Here is a 21,200-nt window from a genome sequence, read left to right on the forward strand (position 1 = left end):
GTGGAGATTGGAGTGATAGAGCTGCAAGCCCAGAGATGCCCAAAGATTTCTAGCAGCTGCAAGAAGTTGAAAGAGGTAAGGAGCAGATTCTCCCCAGAGCCGGGAGAGAGAGAGTGTGACCCCATCAACACCTTGAATTCTTCTGAGTGATAGTCGTTTCAGACTTCTAGTCTCCAGAACTCCAAAAGAATAATTTTCTCTGGTTTTAAGCCACCAAGATTTGTAGTAATTTATTATGGCAGCCCTAGAAAGTGAATACAGTTGATGTTATAAATTTTCTTGCATCCACACAGGAGCTCGGCAGGTATAGTCTAGAAAATTGATGACAACTCCAGAAAATAAATAATAAAATAAAAGCACATTTAATACAGGTTGTTTTGTTGGAAATGGAAACAAGCTTTTTAAGATTTACTTTTTTAATGAAAGTTTTGTTATTTTTAAGATGTACAGCATACTTACATGATACACATAGTGAAATGATTACTAGAGTCAAGCTAATTAACATATTATCTCTTCACATAGTTACCAGTTTTTCTGTGATTAGAGCATCTGAAATCTATTCTCAGGAAAATTCCAGTGTTCAGTACAATACGTTAGCTTTCTAGACTTATTCATCTTACCCTTTGATCAAAATTACCTCATTTCCACCATATTCTCACCCCTGGTAATAATCACTCTACTCTCTACTGTGCATTTGACTTTTTTAAGATTCTACATACGTGAGGTCATATAGTTTTTTTTTTCCTTTCTGTGTGTCTTATCTCACTTAGCATAAGGTCCTCCAGGTCCATTTATGTTGTTACAAATGGCACAATGTCTATTTAAGGCTGAATAATATTCCATTGTATCCGTGTGTATTATAGGTTATAAGGTTATTACAAGATACTGATATTGTTCTGTGTTCTATATAGTAAATCCATGTTGCTTTTCTATTTTACGTATAGTAGTGTGTATCTGTTAATCACATACTCCTAATTTCAATCTCTCCCTTTCCTCTTTGGTAACCATAGTTTGTTTTATATGTGAGTGAGCCTTTAAATATATATATATAGATTAAGTTGTGTTATGTTTTAGATTCCACATATAAGTGATATATAATGTTTATATATATATATTTAACACAAATGTGTCAATCTATGAATAGAAAGCAAAGATAGATTCTCAGCAGGGGAAAAAATTTACAAAATTAAAAGAGATCTGGATCATATGGTAGTTTTATTTTAGTTTCTTGATCCTCTATACCATTTCCTATAGTTGCTTATATAAAATTATAAATAACTATACACTAATAAAAAACATTGAAAGAGATTTAAGCCTTCTTATTTACACAGAATATTTTCAGTGAAAAATTACTATAAAGTAGCTTTTTCATTTAGGCACAAAGTTTTACCCCTTGAAACTGTCACATTCGTCTCATTGTGTATATCCATATATCAGTGGACATTTAGGTTGTTTCCATATCTTGGCTATTGTAAACAATGCTGTTATGAACCTGGGGGTACAGATATATTTTCGAGTTTGTGTTTTCGGTTTCTTCAGATAAATACCAAGAGGTAGAATTGCTGGATCATATGGTAGTTCTGTTTCTAGTTTTTTGAGGAATCTCCAAACTGTTTCCATAGTGGCTGCACTCATTTACATTACCACCAGCAGTGAACAACGGTTCCCTTTTCCCCACACCCTCTCCAGCATTTATGTGTAGACTTATTAATGATGGCTATTCTGACTGGTATGAGGTAGTATCTCATAGTTTTGATTTGCATTTCTCTAATAATTAGTGATGTTGAGCATGTTTTCATGTGCTTCCTGGCTATCTGTATATCTTCTTTGGAGAGATGTCTATTTAGAGCTTCTACTCAGTTTTTAATTGGGTTGTTCTTTGTTGTCATTTGTGAGTTGTGTTATCTGTTTGTGTTGTTGTTGTTCAGTTGCTCAGTCATATCCGACTCTTTGCAACCCCATGGACTGTAGCACACCAGGATCCCTTGTCCTTCCCTATCTCCGGGAGTTTGCTCAAACTCAGGTCCATTGAGTTAATGATGCTATCCAACCATCTCATCCTCTCTCACCCCCTTCTCCTCCTGCCCTGTCTTTTCCAGCATCAGTATTTTTTCCAATGAATTGGCTCTTTGCATCAGGCCTGATGCAAAGCTTCAGCTTTGGAGCTTCAGCTTCAGCATCAGTCCTTCCAATGAATATCAGGGTTGATTTCCTTTAGGATTGGCAAGTTTGATCTACTTGCTGTCCAAGGGACTCTCAAGAGTCTTCTCCAGAACTACAGTTCAAAAGCATCATTTCTTCAGCACTCAGCCTTCTTTATCGTCCAACTCTCACATATACTACTGGAAAAACCATAGCTTTAACTATATGGACCTTTGTCAGCAAAGTGATGTCTCTGTATTTTAATATGCTGTCTAGGTTGGTCATAGCTTTCCTTCCAAGGAGCAAGCATCTTTTAATTTAAGGCTACAGTCACCATCCACAGTGATTTGGGAGCACAAGAAATAAAGTCTGTCATTGTTTCTATTGTTTCCCCATCTATTTGCCATGATGTGGTGGGACTGGATGCCATGATTTTAGTTTTTTGAATGTTAAGTTTTAAGCCAGCTTTTTCACTCTCCTCTTTCAGTTTCATCAAGAGGCTCTTTAGTTCCTCTTCCCTTTCTGCCACTAGGGTGGTGTCATCTACATATCTGAGGTTATTGATATTTCTCCCAGCAATCTTGATTCCAATCTTGAGCTGTTTGTATATTTTGGAAATTGAGCCCTTGGTGGTTATACCGTTTGCAAATATTTTCTCCCATTCTGTAGGTTTTTTGTTTTGTTTATGGTTTCCTTTGCTGTGAAAAAGATTTTAAGTTTGATTAGGTCCCATTTGTTTATTTTTGCTTTTATTAGGACTCAGCAGCTATTGTATTCATCGTTATGATTTACTTTGGCAAAAGTAATACAGATGCTAATCAGCAAAAGGGAAAGGCTCATGATGTGAAGTCCAGCAGAAAGCAGGTGCAAGCTGCCAAGTCTCTCTTCATTTAACCTCCCCCTGTTGAAGTTGCATGTAATGTGCTTAATTCTCCCAACTTTTACAACACATGCAAAGTTGTGCCATCCAGGGAAACTCATCTGAAGCCTTGGTGTTCATGGTTTTTATCCAGGTTCAGTAACATAGGTGTGTAGGAGCTGGGCATCTGACTTCAGCCCCTCAGACTCCACACTCTCAGAGCAGAAACGTGTTTACTATAAGTCACATTGTTAGCAGTAACTATAGGATCCAAATAGTAGAGGTAGAACATTCCAAGAGCTCAGATCCCAGGAGCTGGCCACTGGCCAATCATGAAAGCAGGCCTTTTCTTCTGAAGGCACAGAGTTTGAACAACTTAGGCCTACTGAGTTAGTGCTTTCCAACACAGGAACACATCCTGTGAACACTGCTTTTGGAAACAGCTTCATGAACAATCTTCCAAATATTTAGCTCATTTCTTCTTCTGAGTTCTGTTTTCGTCTTTCTCTAAACATCCAAAAGCAAGAACAAAAAGAGGAAGGGCATTAGCATTCAGCTCTATGAAACCCTATCACTATCATTTTTCTATAAACAGGAATGTTTAACTTATCTTTTAAACAAGAAGAGAGAAATAACCTCCCCTTCCTTAGAAGAATAACTGTTTGTCAACTAAGTGCTCCCCCAAAGAGTGCTATCTTGAACAAACCACCGTTTGTGCTTACTGTTCCTCTGGCCTTAGAACTCCACCTCTGATCCATGAAGATTGGCGAGAGCCTTATTCCCTGCAGCAGCAGCGTCCCCTGGGAGCTTGTTAGGAATGCAGAATCTCAGGTCACATTCTCTACTTACAGGTGCAGACCCTGAATTTTAATGGCTGAGTCGTATGCATCTTAAAGCCTCAGCTAAAGGACCAACACTTCCATATATTGTTGTATAATCACTAATGTAATTACATTTGTCCTTTTAGCAACCATTCTGTTATGGAATGACATATTAAATTGTTTCTGTTAAGATCCATTCAGTATAAATACTAGAAACAATTTTGTGAAAGAAAAATAGTTCTCTTTTAAGTCAGGGCTTAAAACAACTATGTGTAATACTCATCGACTTTAATTGGATTTTAAAATCTGTTTTATGTTTGTGTCATTTCTTTGCCTACTGAATTCAAACATCACAGAAGAATACGAAGTTTAAAAAGTAAAAATACCACCTCTGCCTCTCATCCAAATCTTAAGACTTAATATTTGTATCAAGGATGGGTTACCTAATTTAAAAAAAATGTAATAATAACCACCTCCACTGCCACCAAAAGCCCTCTATATGGTGGCTTAAATATCCAGGGATTTAATTATTTTAAAAGCAAAAAACCCAGAGGTAGGTAGCCTAGTACTGGTGCTGTTGCTGTACGATGCCATGAGAGACTCAAGCACATTATTCTCCACACACACCCCCTCCCCCCGCACCTGCTCCGTTTTGTGTTGGTTCTAGTCTTTATGCTTGCTATCTCATGGTCACCAAATGGCTGCTGCACCTTCACACTTCACAGAGGTATTCCAGGCAGGGTAAAAGAAGAGAAAGAAGCAGCAGCTGTAAACTTCTGATTATAGATCATTAGCCATAATTGTTTCATATGCTCAACCTTAGCTGCAAGGGAAACTGGGAAGTAAAATTTTTCTTTTACAGCCTCTACAGGAGAGGCAGGCAGGAGAGAGGAGTTGAAAATGCAGTCAGATAAGCCAACATACAATAACAGCTATATAGTCCCTATAGATTTTATATACTACACACATACACATACACATACATGCAGATACATGTAGTTAAACATATGACTTATTCAAGGGAAAGCATACAACATATAATTTTATAACTTGGATGGACTGTAAAATACATGTTAAACATCTTCCTAGTTGGCCACATGCAAATTTTCTTCATACTTTTAAAGGCACAGATTATAGATATATCATAATTATCTTAACCAGTTCCTGATGATGCACACTGATACATTTAGATATCAGTATGATTATCAATGTGCTACAGTGAACATCTAAAGACATATATCCTTTTGCACTTGTGTGAGTATACCTTCAAGATGAGTTCCTTGAAGTGTAATTGCTGCATTAAATGGTGTGCACATTTTAAATCTTAGTGGGGATTTAAAAAAGATAAAAAGTGGGGAGAACAAGATGGTGGAGGAGTAGGTGGACATGGATTACTTCTCTTTGCACAGATACATCAGGAATACACCTTCAGATACAGAAGTGCATGCAGAACACCAGCTGAGAGTGGACAGGAGTACCTGACCAGTGGAAAAGAATATACAGAACCACGCAAAACTCAGTAGGAGGAAGGAACTAGGGGGAAAAACAGGAGTGTTAGTAGGACTGGACCTGCCCTCAGCGGGTGGGGGAGCTGAAGCAGGAGTCTGATCCCAACATCTGGGCAATTGTCTGAAGAGAAACATTTAAGGCTGAGAGTGAAACAGCTGACCTGTGGCAGCCTAAATGGAATGAAAATCAGACAGTCCTTGCCGCACCCATACATATGCCGGATAGGGATGCAGGTTCCTTGGAAGACGCAGCGGCTAGAAGCTGGAATTTAGGGATTATGGAGCAATCCCAGGGTGAGGGCTGCTGTTGACTGTGGAGAGACATATGGAGGGGATGTGAGGGAGGAGCTTGTGGTAGGAAATGCCAGTAGAGGAAAGCTGGGCAGCCATGGAAGCAAGGCAATACTGCTGAGTCATGAGTAAGGGGTGGAGCCATCACCATAGCCTCTCTCTTCCCACATGCCAGCATAGACAATGGAACAGTAATAGAGGCTGGCCCATCAAACTCCTGACTCACTGAACTACAGAACAGGACCCCACCCAGGGTGCCCCTTTAAGTGCCTGATACACTGATCTACAGAGTAGGACCCCAGCAAGGGAGGGTCCCTCTATGTGCCTGACGCTCCAAAAAACAGAGAAGGACCTCAGGCAAGGGAGCCCTCTAAGTGCCTGAACAGGGGGAGCTATGGAGAAAGACTAGCCAAAGAGGCCTGATTGCCAGCTATGAGAGGCTTGAAAAAAGACTGATGGGGCCATAACTCCTGCGGCAGGGGCAGTCCGTGTCCCAACACACTTGGTGCCACCAGGTTCCCCATGAGCCAAGCAGCTGCACCACCTTCACGCTCAACTCTCACTGGGGCAGAGCTGCCACAGGCAAAAAGTCTCATGTCTATGCACACTGGGTCGTTTTGGTAGTGTCTGACTGTTTACGACCCTGTAGACTGTGGCCTGCCAGGCTTCTCTGTCAGGGAGTGGGGTTCTCCAGGCAAGAACACTGTAGTGTATTGGCCAATACTGGTTGCCATACCCTTCTAGAGCAATATATTTCCTGCTGCCCTAACCGCCAAACCTCCTGAGTCCCTGGTGCTTCCAGAACCCCTGTGACCCAAGCAGCTGCACCACCTCCACATCTGGCCCTCACAGGAGCAAACCCAAGTCCTCCAGGGCAGCCCCAGGAGCAAACCCCAGTGGATGACCTACATATAGAGGTGGAAATAAAACCATATTTGAAACCCAGGGGCAATGTGACTAAGGAAGAAGACTCAATACCTTCCCACCAGCTGCACAAGCTGCAGATTAAATCCACATGATCAACTAGCCAGACTTTGTCTATGAAATATATAAAAGGTCATTGAGAGCTCCCACAAAAGAAAATGGACTAGTTCCGATAGCTGTGGACATTGGAGTCAAGAACACAGAGTAGTAGGACCAGATTAGAATCAGAGCTGCTCCCACAGCAGGTCCAGAGATCAGCACAGTGTTGGAAGACATCCTAGGAAGGTGAGGTGGACTGTAACTCCCAGCATGGAAAAGGACTCTTGACAGCCGTGACTCAAGATAAACATTTATTCTTATGTTTTGACCTGTTCTGTAGATTCTTTTGGATTTTTTTCTTTTCTTTCCCCCTCTGTTGTAGTTGTTGATTTTATTGGCACTATGAAATCTAATTAAGCTTTTGAGCTTTTTTTCCTCAGTCACATTTTTTATTGTTCTTATAAACCCCTGCCTCTATGTTGGGCTTTTGCAGTTCTGTGGAGTTTCCCTTTTATTTATTTTTTCTTTTCTCTTTTTTTAATTAAAATTTTTTTAAACCGATTATTAATTTTTCTACATTTATTCCTTTGTTTGCTTTTCCTACTGTTCTTTTCCCCTTGCAGTTAATCTTTAACATATATAAATCTTTATCTACCTCTGTTTAACTTTGCATATCTATTCTTTCTTTCCTCTCAATATATTTGTTAGTTTTATTTTCATTGCTTTATTCCCCAGTTGGCACCTTGCTTTAGTTTTGTTTTCCAGTTTGTGCTTTAATTAATTTTGTTCTGGTAGATACAATTTTTGGTTTAGTTGTTCGCCAGGTCAATCTATTGTACTTTATTTTGGGGGAACTATTTTGATTTTGCTTATGAGTGTATATGTATATGTCTATATTGGAGATCCAACCAGTCCATCCTAAAGGATCTCAGTCCTGGGTGTTCATTGGAAGGACCGATGCTGAAGCTGAAACTCCAATACTTTGGCCACCTCATGCGAAGAGTTGACTCATTGGAAAAGACCCTGATGCTGGGAGGGATTGGGGGCAGGAGGAGAAGGGGATGACCGAGGATGAGATGGTTGGGTGGCATCACCGACTTGATGGACATGAGTTTGGGTAAACTCCGGGAGTTGGTGGTGGACAGGGAGGCCTGGCATGCTGCGGTTCATGGGGTCGCAAAGAGTCGGACACGACTGAGCAACTGAACTGAACTGAACTGATAATCAGTCACACTTTTTATTGTTGTTATAAACCTCTGCCTCTACGTTGGGCTTTTGCAGTTCTGTGAAGCTTTCCTTTTTCTTTTCCTTTTTTCTTTCTTCTTCCATTTTTTCTTTTCTTTTCTCTAATTTTAAAATCTATTATTTTTCTACATTTATTCCTTTGTTTGCCTTTCCTACTGTTCTTTTCCCCTTGCAGTAATAGTTAATGTCTATAAATCTTCTTCATCTATCTCTAGTACCTTTTCACATCTGTTCTTTCTTTTCTTTCTTTCCTTTCTCTCAACATATTTGTTACTTGTTTTCATTGCTTTATTCCCCACTTGGCACCTTGCTCTAGTTTTGTTTTCCAGTTTGTGCTTTAGTTTTTTCTTAACTAGTAAATATAATTTTTTTTATTTCCTTTGTTTGCTAGGTCAATCTACTGTACTTTGTTTTTGTTGGACTATTTTGACTTTGCTCATAAGTGTATATGTATATGTGTATATTCCATTCTTTTAAAAACAAGAGCAGTAAATATAGTAAGTGGTTGTTTTACATACATACAAATATCTATCTATACATACCCACAAGAATATCTGTTATATAATAATATATAACATGCAATAATACATTATAAATATGTAAAAATATATAGCATATCACCTCATACATTAACCTCTAAGTGATAATGAAGAAAAAAACTATGATATATCATAATAAACAATTTTATATACCATACAGTGGATAATATATATTAATGAATATTATATAACATGTAATACTGCGATTCATGGGGTCGCAAAGAGTTGGATACGACTGAGAGACTGAACTGAACTGAACTGATATAGACTACCTCATGGAATGTGTATATGTGATATATAAAATAGTACATTTTATAAAGTGTATTCTACTTTTGTAATAATTCTTTTTATAACTGAATCATACATTTTTCACTACAAAATTAGAAGATTATACCCATTCTCTCTTTTACTTAAATTTACATATGAAAGAATCATAATCACATTCCACTTCAAAGTTTTTAGATTGCCTCTACATTTCAAAAAATAGTCTTAAATTCTAAATTGTTTCAGTTTTTAAATAGTCATGTACACAGATAGCCTTTCAAACAATCCACAGAGTGTTACTGATGAGATTGAAAGAGAACAAGATATTTGAGCACCAATTACCTGCTTGGTGATTTATGTAAGTAATCTCACAATCCTTGTATCAATCCTATGAGAGACATACCATTTAACCCATTATTAAATGGGGGTATAATTACTTTGAAAATTACCTTTTCTAAAGTCTTGACAGTATTCGAATCCAAATGTGTTTATCTCAAATGTGATTCTCTTTGCAGTGTATTTATTATCCTAGTATGGTTTATGTAACAGTTACTTTATTATATATCGGGAATAACTCATACTATATATTTCCAAAAATGGGCACAATGTAATTTTCTAGGTTGGATAAAGTTAACCATTTCTACAACACTGTAAAAAGTTTCTAAGAAATACAGTATCTAAGGTGAGCTTACTTATACCCCAGCACAGTAATTAAGCTGAATTGTACACTGTCTATGAAGACTTTGCCCAGTTTGTGAGTTTTATATTTTACCTGTAGTTTGAAGAAATCAATAACAAGCTGCAGATTCTCCCATTACCTTGAGTCATTTTCATCCTATGTTACTATGAAGAAGAATCTCAGAGATTCACATTAAACCTAAACTTTCTAACCTTGTGTTTTCATTATTACATAAGATTGATATTGGAGCCGGTTTTGAGAACTATCCAACCTTGTAATAGAAGGTTATTTTAGGAAGGTATGCTGTATTAATCCCAGCATGGGTTATTGATGTTAACGTCAGGAAATGGGGAAATTTAGGTAGGCATGACCTTAAGATAAAATGACCCCTCTGCTGCGAAGGGAATATCCTAGTAGAGCTCTTGCTTTAGGGATAATTACTATGTGAAATAAATGATCTCAGTTTGTCCATACCTTATATTCAGCTTCTGTGGACTGTGATGCCCTTTATCTAGAAAACCAGAGTAATAGTAAATATCACAATTTAGGACCTGGCACCTAATCATTTGAACATTTTCAATAAACTCTGCAAAAATGATAATCATCCCTTCATCATATTGATAAAAATGAGGGGCTTTTAGAAACTTGGCTCCATTTCATTACTCCCTTTTTGATGGTCTCAGTGTTTTTCAGATAGTTGATTTTAAATAAAGTATTCCAGCAATTTAATACCAATAATAATCTGAATTTTCCTATCATGAACAGATTTTATAACCCCAAATCTATGTAATCACACTGATTGATTAACAGTTTTAAATAAGCTTTCATTAAAGATTTCTATGTATCTCCTTTAGAAGTTAAAGGGTAGAAGCTCTTTCAGTTATAAATGATTTATAAAATTAGTTTTTCAAGATTATGTCCCTCTTTTTTTCTTTTTTTTTTTTTTTTTTTTTTGCTTTTCTGAGATTTTGAGCTCAGATTCTCCCATCACTATATGCTTTTGTTTATTCCTAGGAACAGGTATAAAAGTGCAATGAATGGAGGCAGATGATAGGTTTGTACAATCATTATCTCATTATCCAACACACTGCCATTGTAGGATACATCTTTTCTTTTTTTTATTTTTAATTGGAGTAGTTGGATTTACAATGTTGTTAATTTCAGTTGTACAGCCAAGTCAATCAGTTATACATATATCCATTCATTTTCTAGATTCTTCTCCCATATGGGTTATTACAGAATACTGAATAGATCCTTATTAGTTATCTATTTTATATATAGTAATATATATGAGGGACTTCCCTGGTGGCTCAGATGGTAAAGCTTCTGTCTACAATGCAGGAGACCTGGGTTCAGTCCCTGGGTTGGGAAGATCCCCTGGAGAAGGAAATGGCAATCCACTCCAGTAATATTGCCTGGAAAATCCCATGGACAGAGGAGCGTTGTAGGCTACATTCCATGGGGTGGCAAAGAGTCGGACACGACACACACACACACAGACACACACACACACATATGTTAATCCTAATCTAGTTCATTCCTCGCAACCTTTCACTTTTGGTAACCATAAATGTGTTTTCTCCATCTGTGACTATTTCTCCCTTGTAAATAAGTTGATTTGTACCATTATTTTTGGATCCCACATTTATGCAATATATATTTGTCTTTCTCTGTCTGACTTACTTCCCTTAGGATAATAATCTCTGGGTCCATCTATACTGGTGCAAGTGGCATTACTTCATTCATTTTATGGCTGAGTAATATTCCATTTTATATGTGTGTCTCATCTTCTTTATCCATTCATTGGTTGAGGGACATTTAGGTTGCTTCCATGTCTTGACTATTATAAATACTGCTACAGTGAACACTAGGCTGCATTTTGAGTTATTTTTTGTGAGTGGTGTAAAATAGAGATTTAATTTTATTCTGCATGTGAACATCCAGTTTTCTGAACACCATTTATTGAAGATACTATCCTTTCCCCATTCAGTATTCTTGTCTTCCTTGTCAAATTCTCTGGATTTTGTTCCATTGGTCTCGTTTTTGTGCAAGTAGGACACTGTTTTTATTACTATACATTTGTTCAGTTCAGTTCAGTCGCTCAGTTGTGTCTGACTCTTTGTGACACCATGAACCACAGCACGCCAGGCCTCCCTGTCCATCACCAACTCCCGGAATTCACTCAGACTCACGTCCATCGAGTCAGTGATGCCATCCAGCCATCTTATCCTCTGTCGTCCCCTTCTTGTCCTGCCCCCAATCCCTCCCAGCATCAGAGTCAACTCTTCGCATGAGGTGGCCAAAGTACTGGAGTTTCAGCTTAGCATTATTCCTTCCAAAGAACACCCAGGGCTGATCTCCTTCAGAATGGACTGGATGGATCTCCTTGCAGTCCAAGGGACTCTCAAGAGTCTTCTCCAACACCACAGTTCAAAAGCATCAATTCTTCAGTGCTCAGCTTTCTTCACAGTCCAACTCTCACATCCATACATGACTACTGGAAAAACCATAGTCTTGACTAGACGGACCTTAGTTGGCAAAGTAATGCCTCTGCTTTTCAATAGGCTATCTAGCCATCTTGGTCTTAACTTTCCTTCCAAGAAGTAAGCGTCGTTTAATTTCATGGCTGCAATTACCATCTGCAGTGATTTTGGAGCCCCCCAAAATAATGTCTGACACTGTTTCCACTGTTTCCCCATTTATTTCCCATGAAGCGATAGGATCAGATGTCATGATCTTTGTTTTCTGAATGTTGAGCTTTAAGCCAACTTTTTCACTCTCCTCTTTCACTTTCATCAAGAGGCTCTTTAGTTCTTCTTCATTTTCTGCCATAAGGGTGGTGTCATCTGCATATCTGAGGTTATTGATATTTCTCCTGGCAGTCTTGATTCCAGCTTGTGCTTCTTCCAGCCCAGCATTTCTCATGATGTACTCTGCATATAAGTTAAATAAGCTGGGTGACAATATACAGCCTTGACATACCCCCTTTCCTATTTGGAACCAGTCTGTTGCTCCATGTCCAGTTCTAACTGTTGCTTCCTTACCTGCATACAGGTTTCTCAAGAGGCAGGTCAGGTGGTCTGGTATTCCCATCTCTTTCAGAATTTTCCACAGTTTATTGTGATCCACACAGTCAAAAGCTTTGGCATAGTCAATAAGGCAGAAATAGATGTTTTTCTGGAACTCTCTTGCTTTTTCCATGATCCAGCGGATGTTGGCAATTTGATCTCTGGTTCCTCTGCCTTTTCTAAAACCAGCTTGAACATCTGGAAGTTCACAGTTCACATATTGCTGAAGCCTGGCTTGAAGAATTTTGAGCATTACTTTACTAGTGTGTGAGATGGGTAATATAGTATTATTAGGTAGTGTGATGCCTCCCATGTTTTTCTTTCTCAAGATTTACTTGACTACTTTGAGTCTTGTGTGGCTCAACAGAAATTTTAGGATTTTTTTCCTGTTTCTGTGAAAATTCCACTGGGATTTGATAGCAATTACATTATCTGTAGATTGATTTCCATTTGAGTGTCTCCTGCAGAGGTACGGGTCAGCAGTGGACTGCTGCAGGGACAGGGGCTCTGGGTGCAGTAGACCTGGGTATGGCATAAGCCCTCTTGAAGGAGGTCACCAGTAACCCCACCACAGAGCTGCGAGAACTTACACAGGACTGGGGAAATAGACTCTTGGAGGGCACAAACAAAACCTTAGAGGAAGGAGCAGCGACCCAACAAGAGACTGACCAGACTGACCCAGACTTGCCCATGAGTGTCCAAGAGTCTCAGGCAGAGGTGCGGATCTGTGGTGGCCTGCTGCAGGGTGGGGGCACTGAGTACAGCAGTGCATGACTGGGACCTTCTGAAGGTCACCATTAACATCATTACCTCCACCATAGTTTGGCCTCAGGTCAAAAAAACAGGGACAGAATACAGCCCCGCCCATCAAAGATAATTGGAATAAAGATTTACTGAGCATGGACCCACCAATCAGAACAAGACTCAGTTTCCCCCTCATCAGTCTCTCCCATCAGGAAGCTTCCATAAGTCTCTTATCTTTCTCCATCAGAGGGTAGACAGAATGAAAATCACAATCACAGAAAATGAACCAAACTGATCACATGGACCACAGCCTTGTTTAACTCCATGAAATGATGAGCTATGCCCTGTAGGGCCACCTGAGATGGACATGTCATGGTGGAGAGTTCTAAGAAAATGTGGTCCACTGGAGAAGAAAATGGCAAACCACTTCAATTTCTTGCCTTGAGAACCCCATGAATAGGATGAAAAGGCAAAAAGATAGGACACTGAAAGATGAACTCCCCATCTTTGGGCCCGGTAGGTGCCCAATATGCCGCTGGAGATCAGTGGAGAAATAACTCCAGAAAGAATGAAGAGACAGAGCCAAAGCAACAACAACACCTAGTTGTGGATGTGACTGGTGATGGAAGTAAAGTCTGATGCTGTGAAGAGCAGTATTGCATAGGAACCTGGAATGTTAGGTCCATGAATCAAGGCAAATTGGAAGTGATCAAACAAGAGATGGCAAGAATGAGCATCAACATTCTAGGAATCAGCAAACTAAAATGGACTAGAATGGGTGAATTTAACTCAGATGACCATTATATCTACTACTGTGGGCAAGAATCCTTTAGAAGAAATGGAGTAGCCATCATAGTCAACAAAAGAGTCCAAAATGCAGTACTTGGATGCAATCTCAAAAACAACAGAATGATCTCTATTCATTTCCAAGGCAAACCATTCAATATCATGGTAATCCAAGTCTATGCTCCAACCAGTAATGCTGAAGAAGCTGAAGTTGAACGGTTCTATGAAGACCTACAAGACCATCTAGAACTAACACCCAAAAAAAGATGTTCTTTTCATTATAGGTACCTGGAATGCAAAAGTATGATGTCAAGAAACACCTGGAGTAACAGGCAAATTGGGCTTGAAGTACAGAATGAAGTGGGGCAAAGGCTAATAGAGTTTTGCAAGCGAACTCACTGGTCATAGCAAACACCTTCATCCAACAACACAAGAGAAGATTCTACACATGGGTATCACCAGATGGTCAATACCAAAATTAGATTGATTATATTGTTTGCAGCAAAGATGGAGAAGCTCTATACAGTCAGTTAAAACAAGATGGGAGCTGACTGTGGCTCAGATCATGAACTCATTATTGCCAAATTTAGACTCAAATTGAAGAAAGCAGGGAAAACCACTAGACCACTCAGGCATGACCTAAATCAAATCCCTTACGATTATACAGTGGAAGTGACAAATAGATTCAAGGGATTAGATCTGATAGACAGAGTGCCTGAAGAACTATGGACGGAGGTTTCATGACATTGTACAGGAAGCAGTGATCAAGACCATCCTCAAGAAAAAGAAATGCCAAAAGGCAAAACGGTTCTCTGAGGAGCCCTTACAAATAGCTGAGAAAAGAAAAGACATGAATGGCAACGAAGGAAAGGAAAGATATACCCATTTGAATGCAGAGTTCCAAATAATAGCAAGGAGAGATAAGAAAGCCTTCCTCAGTGATCAATGCAAAGAAATAGAGGAAAACAATAGAATGGGAAAGACTAGAGATCCGTTCAAGAAAATTAGAGATACCAAAGGAACATTTCATGCAAAGATTGGCACAATAAAGGACAGAAATGGTATGGACCTAACAGAAGCAGAAGATATTAAGAAGAGGTGGCAAGAATACACAGAAGAACTATACAAAATAGATCTTCATGACCCAGATAATCACGATGCTGTGATCACTCACCTAGAGCCAGACACCCTGGAATGCAAAGTCAGTGGGCCATAGAAAGCATCACTATGGACAAAGCTAGTGGAAGTGATGGAATTCCAGTTGAGCTGTATCAAATCCTAAAAGAAGATGCTGTTATATGCCAGCAAATCTGGAAAACTCAGCAGTGGCCAGAGGACTGGAAAAGGTCAGTTTTCATTCCAATCCCAAAGAAAGGCAGTGCAAAAGAATGCTCAAACTATGCACAGTTGCACTCATCTCACACACCAGCAAGGTAATGCTCAAAATTCTGCAAGCTAGGCTTCAACAGTACGTGAACTGTGAACTTTCAGATGTTTAAGCTGGATTTAGAAAAGGCAGAGGAACCAGAGTTCAAATATCCAACATCCGTTGGGTCATTGAAAAAGCAAGAGAGTTCCAGAAAAACATCTACTTCTGCTTTATTGACTACGCCAAAGCCTTTGACTGTGTGGATCACAAGAAACTGTGGAAAATTCTTCAAGAGATGGGAATACCAGACCACCTTACCTGCCTCCTGAGAAATCTGTATGCAGGTCAAGAAGCAATAGCTAGAACTGATCATGGAACAACCGACTGGTTCCAAGTCAGGAAAGGAGCACGTAGCACTTAAGGCTGTATATTGTCGCCCTGCTTATTTAACTTACATGCGGAATACATCATGAGAAATGCTGGGTTGGACAAAGCACAAGCTGGAATCAAGATTTCAGGAGAAATATCAATAACCTAAGATATGCAGTTAAAATCACACTTATGGAAGAAAGTGAAGAACTAAAGAGCCTCTGATAAAAGTGAAAGAGGAGAGTGAAAAAGTGAGCTTAAAGCTCAACATTCAGAAATCTAAGATCAAGGCTTCTGGTACCATCACTTCATGGCAAATAGATGGGGAAACAATGGAAACAGTGACAGACTTATTTTTGGGGGGCTCCAAAATCATTGCAGATGGTGACTGAAGCCATGAAATTAAAAGATGCTTGCTCCTTGGAGGAAAAGCTATGACCAACCTAGGCAGCATATTAAAAAGCAGAGACATTACTTTGCCAACAGAAGTCCATCTAGTCAAAGTTATGGTTTTTCCAGTAGTCATGTATGGATGTAAGATTTGGATTATAAAGAAAGCTGAGTGCTGAAGAATTGATGCTTTTGAACTGTGGTGTTGGAGAAGACTCTTGAGAGTCCCTTAGACTACAAGGAGATCCAACCAGTCCATCCTAAAGAAGATCAATCCTGATTATTCATTGGAAGGACTGATGCTGAAGCAGAAGCTCCAATACTTTGGCCACCTGATGCGAAGAACTGACTCACTTGAAAAGACCCTGATGCTGGGAAAGATAGAAGGCATGAGGAGAAGGGGCTGACAGAAGATGACATGGTTGGATGGCATCACCGACTCAATGGACATGAGTTTGAGTAGGCTTCGGGAGTTGATGATGGACAGGGAGGCCTGATGTGCTGCAGTCCATGGGCATCACAAAGTCGGACATGACTGAGCGACTGAACTGAACTGATTTGGGTAGTGTGAACATTTTAACAGTATTCTTTCAATACATGAACACAAGATACCTTCTATTTACATGTGTCTTCTTCAGTTTCTTTCCTTAGCACTGTGTAGTTTGCAATATATAGACCTTTTACCTCCTCAAGTTAAGCTTATTCCTAAATGTCTTATTCTTTTTGATGGTATTGCAAATGAGATTATAGATTATGATACGACTTTTTTTCTGATATGGCAAGTGGGAAAAAAAGCAATAAAATGAAATATCTGGGTAAGTGCTACCGCAAGCTTGACCTATTGAACAGACACAGAATCCTTGATCCAACAACAGGAGAAATCATATCCTTTTTTTTAGAACCCATGGAATATATTCTAAACTGGTGATTTTATGATATGAAAAGAAAAGTTCCGCAAATTTCAAAGATTAGGCATTGTTTTCTCTGTGCATTTTGATCTAAATATAATTTACAAGTTAATAACAAATTTGCAGTGTTGGGGGCTTTTATGTCATTTTAGCATAATAGTAAATAATTTTAATATTATAATGGATATTTTAAATAACTCAAGGTAAGTATCAAAGAAAATACTATATAGATAAACTACATAAGGCATGAAAAGTGCAGTATTGAGGGAAACTGAAAGATGTCAAAACTCCTAAGAGAACACAGGCTCAAAAATAATGAGATAAGTTCCAAAATTAAGACAGTAGAAAGTGGTATTATGCTCAGGGAATTAAGTCAGAGAAAGACATATAATGTTATGATATCACTTATATGGGGAATATAAAAAATACAACAAACTAATGAATATAACAAAAAAGAAGCAGACTCAGACACTGAAAAGAAACTAGTGGTTATCAGTGGGACGATATAGGGGTTGGAGGGTGAGAGGTACAAACTATTACATGTAAGACAGGTTACAAGCATGTACAATATGTGGAATATAGCCAACATTTTTTAATAACTGTAAATGGAGTGTATCCCTTAAAAATTGTACAAAAAATTAAATATAAATAAAAAGAAGGTAGAAGATGAACAATATCTTCAAAAACAAAAGCAAGTAATTATATATAATAGGAGAATAATTAAATGAAATAACTTTTTAAAACCTGAAGTTCTTTAGAAAGAATAAAAACTTCTACAATTGATTGACTAAGGGAGGACACACACACAAATATAATTAGAAAGAAGACATATTTACTGATTGTGTAGAAACCGAAGTGATAGTAAGAGAATTCTTCCCACTGCAATATGTCAACAACTACAAATGTGGACAAACTGGAAAAATTAACACAAATTATTACTTCTATAATAATTAAAAGAGTATTTCAGGAAAAACTTTATGAAACATTCAAGTTCACATCAATCTTAATAGATAACCAACAAGGATCTGTTGTACAGCACAGGGAACTCAGCTCAATATTAGGTAAAAATCTAAATGAGAAAAGAATTTGAGAAAGAGTGGTTATTTGTATGGGTATAACTGAATCACTTTGCTGTCCACCTGTAACTAACACATCACTGTTAATCAATTATACTCCAATATAAGATTAACAAATAAAGGAATAAAGCAAAACAAATTCATGTGAATCTTAAGCAAAATCCTCTGAGAATAAAAGGATACTACTACTTACCTAATTTTACAAAACCAGGATAATCCTCATGCCCAAACTAAAGGTATTACAAGGAGTTTTTAGGCCTTTTTCACTGTTGCAAAATGCTAAAAAATACATTAACAAATCAATTTCAACAGTGCATAAAAATATATACATACTGTGTGTTCCACTTGGCTTTATCGCAGATATAACTGAGTTGGCCAAAAATTTTGTTTAGTCTTGAGTAAAAATAAGACATTTTCATTTCACCAAGAACTTTACTGAAAAACATAGTCACTAATGGAACGAAATTTTTGGCCAGCCCAATATAATGGCGATTAAATTTTGGACAACCAATTTATTGAGGGATTGAAAATGAAAAAAACCACTGTTTAAATAGAAGCAGGAAAATAATAAAAACTCGGTAAATTAAGAATAGAAAATTTCTATAACTGGCTAAAGAATATTTTTTAACAAACTAGGTAGCAGCTACTTTAAGTGGCCAATTGAACAAACATTCCTTTTAAAACTAGAAACAAGAAAAGGGAGCTCACTGTTATCACTTCAGTATTGTGGCACAGGTTGTAGTCAGTAAAATACAGCTGTCAAGAGATGTTAGTGACAAAAGTCTTAGGAAGAAATACAACTGCTGCTGTTTCAGTTCAGTTCAGTCCCTTAGTCGTGTCCGACTCTTTGTGACCCCATGGACTGCAGCATGCCAGGCCTCCCTGTCCATCACCAACTCCCAAAGCCTACTCAAACTCATGTGCATTGAGTTGGTGATGCCATCCAACCACGTCATCCTCTGTCGTCCCCTTCTCCTCATGCCTTCAATTTTTCCCAGCATCAGGGTCTTTTCATTTTTTTATTTATTTATTTTTTTTTATTAAATTTTTTTATTATTTTTTTTTTTAATTTTAAAATCTTTAATTCTTACATGTGTTCCCAAATGAGTCAGTTCTTCGCATCAGGTGGCCAAAGTATTGGAGCTTCTGCTTCAGCATCAGTCCTTCCAATGAATAATCAGGATTGATCTCCTTTAGGATGGACTGGTTGGATCTCCTTGTAGTCTAAGGGACTCTCAAGAGTCTTCTCCAACACCACAGTTCAAAAGCATCAATTCTTCAGCACTCAGCTTTCTTTATAGTCCAACTCTAACATCCATACATGACTACTGGAAAAACCATAACTTTGACTAGATGGACTTCTGTTGGCAAAGTAATGTCTCTGCTTTTTAATATGCTGCCTCGGTTGGTCATAGCTTTTCTTCCAAGGAGCAAGCATCTTTTAATTTCATGGCCTCAGTCACCATCTGCAATGGTTTTGGAGCCCCCCTCCAAATAAGTCTGTCACTGTTTCCATTGTTTCCCCATCTATTTGCTATGAAGTGACGGTACCAGATTCCTTGATCTCAGATTTCTGAATATTGAGTTTTAAGCCAACTTTTTCACTCTCCTCTTTCACTTTCATCAGAGGCTTTTTAGTTTTTCACTTTCTTTCATAAGTGTGGTTTTATCTGCATATCTTAGGTTATTGATATTTCTCCTGAAATCTTGATTCCAGCTTGTGCTTCTTCCAGCCCAGCATTTCTCATGATGTACTCTGCATATAAGTTAAATAAGCAGGGTGACAAAATACAGCCTTGATGTACTACTCCTTTCCCAATTTGGAACCAGTCTGTTGTTCCATGTCCAGTTTTAACTGTTGCTGCTGTTTAAAGGTGATATTATTAATCACAGAATAATTCAAAAAAATACTCAGATGACTTAGAATAATAGGTGAGTTTAGCAGTTTTAGATAAGATTAGTTTACAGAAATCAATCACATAGATAAAAAACAAAGAACTAAAAATATATTTTACAAAAATACATATTCAAAATATGTGCTATTACTTTACATTAGTATCATACAAATATCACATATATAAAGACTAAAAATGTGTAAAACTTTTATAGGAAATAATTATAAAAATACTGTTTAGTGACATTAAATTAGACTTATATAAATGGAGAAATATGCTGTATTCATGGGTTTGAAGACAATAATACATAAAAACAGTTGTTTTTAGTTTGAGCTCTAGAGTCCAGGGAATTCCCCACCACATCTCAAAAGCAATTTTAAGTAAATTATTTCAAGAATTTAATAACTTGATTATAGTATTTATAGAAAGACATTTCTGAATAAGTAAAAGCTTGCTGTAGTATCTTATTAGTCATTATAAACCTATATTAATTAAATGTATTACTGGCATGGAAATAGACATGTTCACCAGTGGAGTAAAACAGTGCAGAAACTGAACACACTTATATGTCAGAGGTCTTATACTAGATCAGATTATAATAGAGTGACTACTCAAAAGATGGACCAAAAAATTTATCCACGTATGATAAAAAGTAAAATTGCATTCTTACCATACCTTGTTTTAAAAAAAAACTCCCCATAAATCTAGGACTTAAATGTCAAAATAAAATTTAAAGCCCTTAGTGAAATATAGTGGTAATGATTCATTAAACCTTGGAAAATAAAAGGATTTCTTTGTAAACAGTACAGTCATCCACAACAACAAAAGATTTTTCAGTTAGGGTAAGCTAAACTTTAAACAGTACACTATATGTTCAGTGTAGCAAAAGAGCTATGCTCATTACTCAGGGACCCAGGCTGACCAAAGTTTCATCTTAATTATAAGGGCAGGGAAAAGAAAACAAGTTTAATTTTATGTTGCCTCTTAAATATTCTTCCTGAAGTGACAAATGTCACTTCTGCACCCAGTTGACTAAAATCACATGACAATGAGTAAATTCACCAAGATCGTGATATTAATCCTTTCACTTCAAGGGCATAAAATATTTATGAAAATAATATAGTTTTCTATAAAATACTAATTATATATTAACTAGATACTTGACTATATTAAAAGTAAAGTACATTGTTAAAGCTATGCAAAAGTAAAACAATTACAAGGGATAGCTATAATGCATAACATAAGCCTAAATCTTCAAAGAGCATGGTACCAGTACCTGAATAC

Source organism: Budorcas taxicolor, chromosome X (genome assembly GCF_023091745.1).
Source record: "Budorcas taxicolor isolate Tak-1 chromosome X, Takin1.1, whole genome shotgun sequence".
Classification (NCBI taxonomy): domain Eukaryota; kingdom Metazoa; phylum Chordata; class Mammalia; order Artiodactyla; family Bovidae; genus Budorcas; species Budorcas taxicolor.